The sequence below is a fragment of the Anticarsia gemmatalis genome, chromosome 7 (genome assembly GCF_050436995.1).
Source record: "Anticarsia gemmatalis isolate Benzon Research Colony breed Stoneville strain chromosome 7, ilAntGemm2 primary, whole genome shotgun sequence".
NCBI classification, from domain to species: domain Eukaryota; kingdom Metazoa; phylum Arthropoda; class Insecta; order Lepidoptera; family Erebidae; genus Anticarsia; species Anticarsia gemmatalis.
Window position 1 is genome coordinate 6,854,703 of NC_134751.1, and position 10,980 is coordinate 6,865,682.

Below are 10,980 nucleotides of genomic sequence, written 5' to 3' on the forward strand. Positions count from 1 at the left end.
ATTCTATGAGAATCGAAATTGCTCTCCTTTTCGCTGTAGTAACTTAATTTAATCGAGTTCCATCACAATGTCTTTTACCTTTAGATTACTCGCTATAACGCTGATAAAAGTGGAAAATAAAATTTATCTATTATACTTTTCTTTTGTGAAACGTTTTTCCTTGCGAGTTGTCCCCCATATTTTATAACAAGTTAAATATAAATTATTTTTCCACACGATAACGTGGAGATTAAGATTGTAAAATAAATTACTCGATTTTCCGCATAGGAGTCGACGTTATTGGAAAAGTTGCCGTCGGCCCATGTTGATAGACTTACTCAAATTGAGTTCATTAAAATTAATAATTATCGGGTGTGGAGGCAATTTAATATGCTTCTACAGGAAATGCGCGGTGTTATACATATGTGTAGCTGTATGAAAGTGAAACAAACACAATGACATGTTGTCAAAATAACTTTATAATTGGTCAAAGTTCATATTAAATGTAAATTAGGCTGTGTTTTGAACTTTATAAAGATTTGCGGATTGATAATTCGGTGAAGCTAAATAGCCTTGAAGCAATTTAATAAATAAATTATCAGGTAATGTATAAAAACATGAAAACAAGCATAAAAAGAAATTGAAACCATCATAAGTATAGTGAATTCGGGATTGAGCATTCTCTAAAGTCGCAATATTAGGCTTAACGAAAATTTTCCATTGCTTCTAACATTAGTAAGAAGTTCCTCTCGCCCACAGTGAACATCGTAGCCCACGCAACAGTAAATGTCATCAACGTCTACGTACGCATTTACGAGAGTAAAGTTATTTAAGCCGTCCTAACTTATTTTCATATTTTATTATTATTGAAACATTGGTATCAAATGACCTTTGCAATACGGTGGAGAAATAAATATTAGTAATCTATATAAATAAAAATGAATCACCGAAATGTACATAAATGAACGCGCGTTAGTTTTAAACAATAAAATAAATTGAAATAATATTTAAATGCGTTTAACTGTCGGGTTACAAAATAATTAATAAAACACAAAATATCGAATAAAATAAAAAAAAAAAACAATATTTGTAAGACATTATTTTTGTCATAGTCATCCTAAACTTTTTTAGATTAAGTATAGTTTTGCGTAGAAAAACAATCTTCGCTCATTTTGTTTATGAAATAAAGATCACATCACATTCTATAGTTTTACTTGAACAATGAAACAAATATAAAATTATCCGTTTAAATTACTACACCGATAGACAAATATTATAGATCTCATTGACTTGTACCACGAAAAGCCAATCCACTTGACAGTCGAAGCTATTACGAATATCTCTATTCATTAAATTGTATAATCCTTGTTATAAACTTTGGAGTGGTGTTGAGCGCATTTGAGAAGCATAGCAACAAAGTTGAGTGCGGCCAATAAGCTGGTTATTTCCTTTTGTTCTAGCTGTTAAACTCCTTTAGCTGCGAGTTCTGAAGAGACTACGTGCACTGTGCATGTCGATTGTTAATAAAATCCTTGAGTATGAATGTACAATTTTTTTCTTAAGATTTCAAGGTATTTATAACAACTACGTATGATATTTTCCATTATTTCTTTTATGACTGTAGAAAAACCAAAAAAATAGCACCCTAATACTAGTAAATATAAAGTAGCATTATAATTATCAATTTTCGTTTAGTATCTTAATAGAACACGCCTCCTTCATTCTTAAACGTAAAGATTAATCGTGTCCAATCCGTTCGAACAGCCCGAAAGCCTGCAAATTCATATTTAGTATGCATCATAGGTAACACATGTATTTTATTAGCAAAACTTTATTTTCGTTTTGGGAAACAAATATTTTATGTATACCAATGCGCGTATAACATAAATCACAAAAAGGGATTGTTTACACAGTTTGCTAAACAGTGTGAAGAGGCGCGCCTCGAGTGCGCGTCGGAGACGAGTGTGAGCTCAAATGTACTCCAAAGTCGAGTGTATTTGCTCTTTATTGAGCGAGTGACAAGATTTGACGCCGCGTCTCGCGTGTGCATTCAGCTTTATACTACAAATTGAGTAACATATGTACTAAATTGATCTTTGAGAGTGTCTTCTTACCTTTAAATTGAACTATTTGAATTCAGAGTTGATTTTCTAGGACCGGTTTAGCTTGGAATTGCTTCAACAGAATGAAATATTTTTATTATTTAAGAGCCGCTCTCTTGTCGGCACAGAAGATTATACTTCTCGAGCAGTTCGTTGTTCTCTACGATATGTCTTTCTAACGATCGTTGTTCCTTTAGTGTCTTTGCCTTTCAATAAGGATGAATGTTTTGCTTGACAATTGTTTTTCCTGCGTCATTTATTAGTTCAATTTTGTTGTTGAGTACACCCATGAGTCTGCTGGTTCACATCTACATCTATCCCAAAATATTACATTTTAATACAGTCGCTTTGTTTTTGTTTATTAACCACGGAAGCCAATGTTACACAAAGCCAAACTAGTTGCAAGATACGAACTATCAAATAAAAAGTGAACTCCGGCCCAAACTCGAGAAGTTGATGCGGCGTGTAATGTCTGTGAGTGTAGTTTGAAAGTTACATTACAACAGTGGCATACACATCGTTGAAGGCAATTTGACTTTTATGCAAATGCGTGTTTTGTGCAGGCGCGCCAACTACGGGCCACGATACCGCCCGCCGCCGCCCGCCGCTGCCCGACGCGACCGCACGCCCGTTGGCAAAAACACAGATTACCACATAACTTAATTTGTACATTAGTGCTTCGACATTTATGATAAGCGATATAATGTAGGCACTCTGTATATTTTAGTCGATAAATAAACATGTTTAATACCTGAACTATAATGTATGTTTGTTATTGTTATTGAGTATGCCATCAAAAACATTCTGTAAAAACCTCAAGTCTCGCCGTAAAAAGTTGTGAGATCTATATAATACCAAGTCGATTAATCTATTTAGTCTCTACTTAAAGGACCTTCTGTCTTAAGTTATTACGTATGTTATTATCATGCCAATTTAAAAAAAAATACCTCTAAAACAAATAGACCGACCTGGCCATCGCATGATTTGATTATTAGTATGTATCACACTACACAGCACGACGAGAAGTTAATGCACCTGAAATGTTAATGGCGAATTTGTGTTTTCTTGCGATGACCAAGTCGATCTATTTGTTTTAAAGGTATTTTTTTTTAAATTGGCATGATAATAACATACGTAATAACTTAAGACAGAAGGTCCTTTAAGTAGAGACTAAATAGATTAATCGACTTGGTATTATATAGATCTCACAACTTTTTACGGCGAGACTTGAGGTTTTTACAGAATGTTTTTGATGGCATCTCACTTCTTTTTGTAGAGCGAATAGAGCAAACATAAGTCCAATTTGTATGGACAGCCGTATTTTTTTCATAATTCAACATATTTTCCTATGGGAATGTTGTTCAGTTTCATGGGCTAAACACCCTTACCCACCCTATACCCCTTCCCGTTATGTCTCATATAGTAGATACATATTTACACCTATTTATTTTATTTTCTACAGAAATAATAATTTCATTCATTAACTGCAAATGTAACGTTGTAATCTTATACATTTATATAGGATTACAAAGTTATTGTTGCAGTTAGTGTATTTAGAAAACTTGACCGAAATTAGAAAATATTGAATTTTTCCCATGATTAAGACACTAAACCCTATTTGTATTCTAAATTTTAAGCTTCTAAGTCTGCTAGAAGTACCTTAGACTTTTGATGATCGGTGAGTCAGTGAGTCAGTGAATCAGTGAGTGACAAAATTCAAAATTTTAACAAGTTGTCATTCTTAAACTACCGGTTCAAATTGACTGAAATTTTAAATATACCGTGTTTATACAATGACTGATTAGTTGCTGAAAATCCAGGCTTCTTGTTTTATCCACTACGAAATTATAGGGGTGTCAAAAATAGCCCGAATTGCTTCGAGAAAAGGATGTTACGGCCGTGCCGCTTTTTTTTTGCTCGACTTGCGGGGGCACTTCCGTGCCCCCAGATACAGCGAAGCTATATTTGGGTATCGGTGATAGTGCCACGCTGGTTAAATCATAACACAGAAATATTTGTAGTTCTTACAATTCAGAGATTTGGCCAATTACGTACTTCTTTTGTGTATATTCCGATAATAATACACTATTAGTAAAATGTCAAAAGAATTTTACTTTGATAGTATCGTTTCATTAGGCTATAAGTAACAAAACATACATTTTATGTTTCATATATTACATTTCTTAATGGCAAAATCAGATTGATTACACGTGTTGCTCCGTAGGTGTGACTTTTATAAATAAATGTCAAACCACATCAAAGTTCAACTGCAAGAGATTCAAAATATAATTTCGTCTAAAAATAAATCGCGAGACGCCCACACTCGAGCCCTTACTTCCAACGAGTTGAAATAATCTTGAAAGCCTTATGACAGTGTGCTACGAAAACACGTGTCAATTTTAATAAGCTAGAGCCATTCCCATTTAATAATAGGATTTTATGCAACTAGTTTTTGAACGAATAGCATAATGATGATTTATGTTTTTGAAAGGATTATAATGAGAAAGATTACCATATAAAAAAATAAGTCTCCAAGGTAAAATAAAGTTGATTATCATACATGATACTAAGGGGACACCGTGTACGGCGAAGTTGATAATTATAGTGGGACCCTTGGGTGATTTTCCATTATTTTACACACTAATATTATAAACAATAAAGTAATTGTGAATGTAGGTGTCATCAGGTTGGCGGCCTGCCCGTGTATGTCGTACATAAAAACGGAAAATTTAGCTAAAATGGCAAACGGCCAAGAATGTTTTCTAAAAGTTATTTCAGAAAAAGAAATCCGCTTTCATGCCCCCGACTAACTCTTTATTTGTATGGGTGATCCCTTGCGGGTAGAAGTTAAAAACAGCTTTCACCGGCCGACGCGTTTGAATAAGTTTCACTGAAGTTTTATTGAAGTTGTAACCTTCGGCCCGGTTTGATATATGTACTCCTCGCATCTGTACCGAACGGGTCCCGTCGTGGCCAAAGTTAGTGCACTCGTAAATTATTCAACCCCTCTGTATACATGTACTTGTCGTAACCGACTGGTGTTCAACTCACAATGTCACATTGTGTTTTATTTATACAACATTTTTGCTCTTTCATCGTAATAATATATGACACGATTGTGCTACTTATAAATGTAGTACCGAAATGCAAAGCCGGGCTTATGTCGTCAATTGCCAAGCGACTTACACGTAGTGGCAAATTGCACTAAGTCTAACGACATTGCTTGCTTAGCGCTACGAGCGAGCGACGCGGCTACGAAACTCTACGCTTCGGTCTACGGCGCGAACAGGAGTCTACGACGTATTAAAATAAAAGCAAAGCGAGTGAGTTTAATTCTTAGAAGCGACCCGCCCAGGTGATTTCAACACTGCAGATTTACTTTCATCGCTCAGTTAACTTTTATTACAATTACTATAATCTAGACCGTGCCTGGCGCTTCTTTCTTTTTTTTTAAGTGAAATTGAAAATCGTAGAGAATCTAAACGATCAATTTTAGTTATTAGATCGTGTGACCTCTTTGTCCTTGCGTGAGACATGGAACGAGGTATGTTTTACACCGAAATAAGAAGATTTTCGCTTATGGTAGATACAAGCGTGGGAAAGACCACATGCAGTGTTCGCCTTGGCAATATTAGTACGACGCCACATAATTTTATCCAGTCTCGGTCATAAATATAGCACCTAACCCCATTATTGTTGCAAGAAAGCGAACAGCGGAGGCACGGTACGGTGTTCGTGAAACCGCTACTTATTTGTCTATGGATGCCTTATGAAACATTACAGTTGTGTTATAAACCGCAGACACTCTGCTCGGAATGCGAGCAGATATTATTTTAAACCCGATACAAGACCGACAGCTGTCGTAAATATGTCTGATTTTTAAAATGTTACCGCGAGAGATCTATGACTAGTTATACACGGTGAAGTTACTATAAAACAGGCATTAAATGTTGACTTCACCATAACATTGTGAAGAAATATTTCTATCTTATTATTTTTACATGCCAGATTAAAGTTTTATAGTATATTGAACGTAATCTTTTTTCCTATACCACTCTAATTTGTCTGTAATAATATATTAACACATAGTGACCATGTCAAGCAGTCGTAGTATACGTACACTAATAAATAGTAATGTCCAGTACAGTCACATCCGAGAGTCCGTGGTAGGGACATCCCCCAAGGAGATGTTTATTTACACTCCGGGGACCTGTTCATTATATTAATACATACATTAAGCTGGTAACATAAATTATATCTGATCTTTAATACATATACTAGTAGTTTATTTTGTGCATGTCATAGCATATCTATTTTTTGTTATGGATTCATAGCTTCTCTCTCGTTCGGAAGGACACCTTTGCCCTGCATTGGATATTACTAGCAAGTAAAAAAAGCTGCTTTGTTTTGCTAAAAACGAGTTATATTTCGCTGTAGATGTTTTTTGTTTTTTTGTGTACTTCTTAAACTATATTGATCTAAAATATGATAGTGTATACATATTTTTGGCTCCAACTGTAACTTGCAAGGATTTGTTTTCTAAATTGAGCATTTTTAATAAGTCTTCTAGTATGTTTTACGAATATTACTATAATATTAAATGAAAAGTATTTTTAACTAGGTATTTTACTCTTCAGCTTTTTTTTGTTTGATCCGCTGCAAAACTTTTAGTTAGACGAACCTAATTAAAAGTTTAATTCTTATTTTTAGTTAGAAAGTAATTTATGAAGTGGACTTTTTAACATTGAATATTGTAGTTATAAATAAAAGATCTGCATTTGATGGAAACTTACTTACCTACTTACTTATTAGTAACTTTTGATTGTATACTAATGTAAAGATATAAAGTACCAGATATCATTCAATTGAAATTCCTTTTGGTATAATTTCAATACGCGTAATAAAATCCGATACCTTAGAAATTAATCATAATATATTGCCTAAAGCAATTAATTACATAAAAAATCTGGTACCCGGAATAATTAATATGAGATTTTATTAAAATTGTTTAATTATTCAAAGCGATTGAAAGAATCAAGAGTAATTAAAACGTAATTAAGGACAGCAATGGTTTCAGGTGTCCATTCTAATCTCGTGTTTCAAGGGAGAGCAGGCGATCCGCCACCGGATTATTCTGAACACGGATCACGAGTGTTTACTACGAAAATTATATTTTATCGTTATACAAAACGTTTGTAAAAATAAGCTACTTTGATAGCAGGTGCTTATTTGAAGATCATGTCTCCAAGGTTTGTTTTTTCTGGGCTGAACAAAGAATGGTTGAATTAAGACTTTTATTCAGCGATAGAAATGTTCAGGGCAAGGTTTTAAAGTTTATTTTGCTAATCGAGTAGTCGCTATATAGCATTGAAGGTAAGTAATAATACATTTGGTAAGATAATGCCTACCTCGTGAACGGAAAATTTTTAGATTTACTAGTAATTTTTACTTACCTATTTCATTTACTAATTAACAAATCATATTGGTTAATGACTAAGTATACTGTTTTTACATCCTCTACAAAATCCTTATAACCCATTGAACATCTGCAACAGCGACACCAAAACCCATTTCACATTATACAAGGGTTAAACGTCCAGTATAATGTGGACGATGGACATGTTAGGTGATGTCGCCTCCGTTCCGATAGAACATAGCACAGCGACATGGAATCGGTCATCACGATATCTAGAATAAGGAGGTTCGGTTCAACGCGTGTGGGTTTTCCCACGGTCCCACCACAGACATGCGACGTTTATTAAGCACTTCACGTTTTTGTTACCTGCCGAGAGATTTATTACTTTTAATTATTTTTCATTGTCCGCCCCCGTTATTCGTCTTAGAGGCATCGCATTAAATTATTATGCTCGGCTATGATTTAGTGTTACGACGCGTTATTTATTACTATGAAACTTGTTGTTTAGTTTCTGTGTTAAGTTAGTTAGAAGTCATATATGGTAGAATTATATGACGACGCGGGATGTATTTTGGAGATCTTAAGATTCATATACACAATTCTTTTGAACTGACGCAAAAGTTCAAAAGAAAACATAGTCTTTTCCTACTTCGGTGATAAAAAAGATTGAAGAATAGTTTGGAAAATAAAATAGAGCTTTGTAAAGAAAAATATACTGTAATGAAAATTCAATTTTCAGTTACTATAACAATCAATCTGCATAATTTGTTGCGTAACCGTCTAATCTATCCTGTTTCCCCATTTCGGCTTTCAAATCTAAATATCACGTCGCGTCGGTCCGTGTGAATTATTAAATTAATATTATAAACAAGTTGTTCACAAAATCGAAAAGTTAAAACTGGAGGGCCTTCATCGGTATTCATCGCGGTTATAGTAGGGTTCATTAAAATGCGTGGAACAATAAACGGTGAGCCCGCGGGACCTTTTGTGAGTGCTCGAGTTTTAACCGCGTTTCAATCTGTTGTTCGTTATTATTTCCCTCATTGTTTATGGCTACTGTACTGTAAGCGACTCGCGGTGCTCTTTTGGCAGGAATACAATTTAACCGTCGCGTCTCTCGATGCTCACCTATCTACCTACTCACTGTATTCTCGGCGATTTGTTCACGAATTTTCGGTTTGTTTTACAGGTGTTTGGATTTTAATTAAAATATCATGTTACGGATTACAAACTGCGTATATTTTCCCAAGATTTATGTGAGTTTAAACTTTTGACAAAACTGTATATTTGCTGATGTTATCGAGGGAAAAAGACTATTAAGGATATCACATATCTTGACTTGCTCACACATACAATGGATACTACTACTATATTGGCTATGTTTTTTTAGAGATTTGACAATAAAACAAACATTTGTGACATCGTAAATTTTAACGAAATAAAGACCCTTACACAAGCAACATCTTGAGACGAAAGGTAATTTGAGACACGCAAATTTTCATGGTGGGTAATTTAAGGGACACTATATGACCTTGTTCTTGCGAGTGTACGAGTTAATTTATGTGGGGTTACACAGTCACGTGGGCACACGACGACGCCCAAGCGGTGTTCCCGTATCTACGGGCGGGGATACCCAACGGATTTCCATATGTGCCGTAAACGACCGTAAATTAACTACAACTATTATAGAATAATGTACCTCTGATATTTTATGTGGGTGTGTTGGTTGAGATTAATGTTTTCATTACTCACTTACACGTAAGGGGAATCCTGTCCGCAAATATAATTCACCTAAAATAACTTTTCGTTTGCTGATGTTGAAGTATTGTCTTTTGCTTTCTGCTTTATAAAGGCGAGTGCACTGCGCCAACTGAAGTTATTATTTTCTAAAGGTGCATTTTTTTTACTTAAATCATCTATAAGTAATGTTGCCATATCTTTAAAGTAGACATAGCCTATAAATGTTCTTGAAGATCGCCATACCATATTTTTTTAAGTTTACTGCGTGTAAACATATGAATGGCAGGTCAACACATAACAGTCTATTATGACTGTATGACACAAAATATAATGTAAAGTAACTATTCGATTTTCCAACGCGACTGCTGGCTGGCAACATATGGGTTAAGATATTCGAGTGAGCTCAGACACGGCCCATTCAAAAGGCGCTCTAAACGGAAGGATACGAGCCGTAAAATAGGATTTCATGCATGCGTTGCTTTGTGTGAACAAATATGTACGGTTGACAACGCACGACCTTTGCCAATAACCCCAGTGAATAAAAAAATGATTTCATATTCCGTGTATTTTTCAAAAAGTTGAACGTTTTACATTAACCTTTATGGATTACAGAGTGTAGCCGTGGAATGTGTTTTAAATTATTTTTAAACTCTATTTACGGAGTCACTTTTGCTTTAGCATGGCTTGCATGGATGTTATATTAGCTGTGTGACATGAGTCAGCGGTGTAGTGTAATTATTTTAGTAAAACCTTGTTTGTTTGCGCTTTTCTTCTGTTATTAACTTTATGGGTCAGTAACAGTAAACATTGTACATTATGTTAGTTTTATTTTGTGTTTTATATCAACATTTATTATTTACACATGCATACTATTTTAGCTTTCATACATTAACTAGAAATTCAACATACCACTCGTCCGAGTTTAATAACATAGCTGACTATAGTCTGATCCACAGTAAAGAAACATTCACACACAGTGGGATTTGTATTTATCACCTATAAATTATAGTAAATGCAGAAAACTTTATAAATGCGGAGTTGAACGTATCATAAATAATAACATTTATGTTTAATCACAAGTTTAATGAATAGGAGTCGAATAAAAAAACGTCTCTAAACGCAAAACCATAAAATAGATGCATTCAAATTCATCAAGTGCAGCAATCCGCCGAAATTAAGTTGACAAAAAAAACAAAAGATTTAGGGGCGGTAAATAACATTTTTATTCGGCTTCAGTGACCTTCCATCGATTCATATACAGAGTAGTATTCTCAGAGCAATCAGCACACATACGTGAGTCTGTGCGTCCCGAGTGCCCCGTTGCGCAGTCGTTTTGAATATTGCATTTAGCGCTACTATCTCTACGACTCTTAGCGTCGCTCCCTGCTTACGCTTTTAAGCTGGTCTTTTTGCGACAAAGACCCAATAGAAAAGACGTTTGAGTTGTATAAATAACTACTTATTAAAAGGATAAGGCATGCAAAGTCCCCAACCCGCACTTGGCCAGCGTGGTGGACTCAAGGCCTAACCCCTCCCTCATTACGGGAGGAGACCTTTGCCCAGCAGTGGGACATTAATGGTTTAACATTTTAAAAATAAAAAAAATATTCTTCTTTCGAAATTGAATGTAAAAAATATTGATCTGTGTCAACGTTGTTTACGATTTTCCAATAATTTGTGTTCTACACTAAATTTTAAAAGCATATTGGTTGATGAAACCGCTAAAATAATTTGATGTTTAAA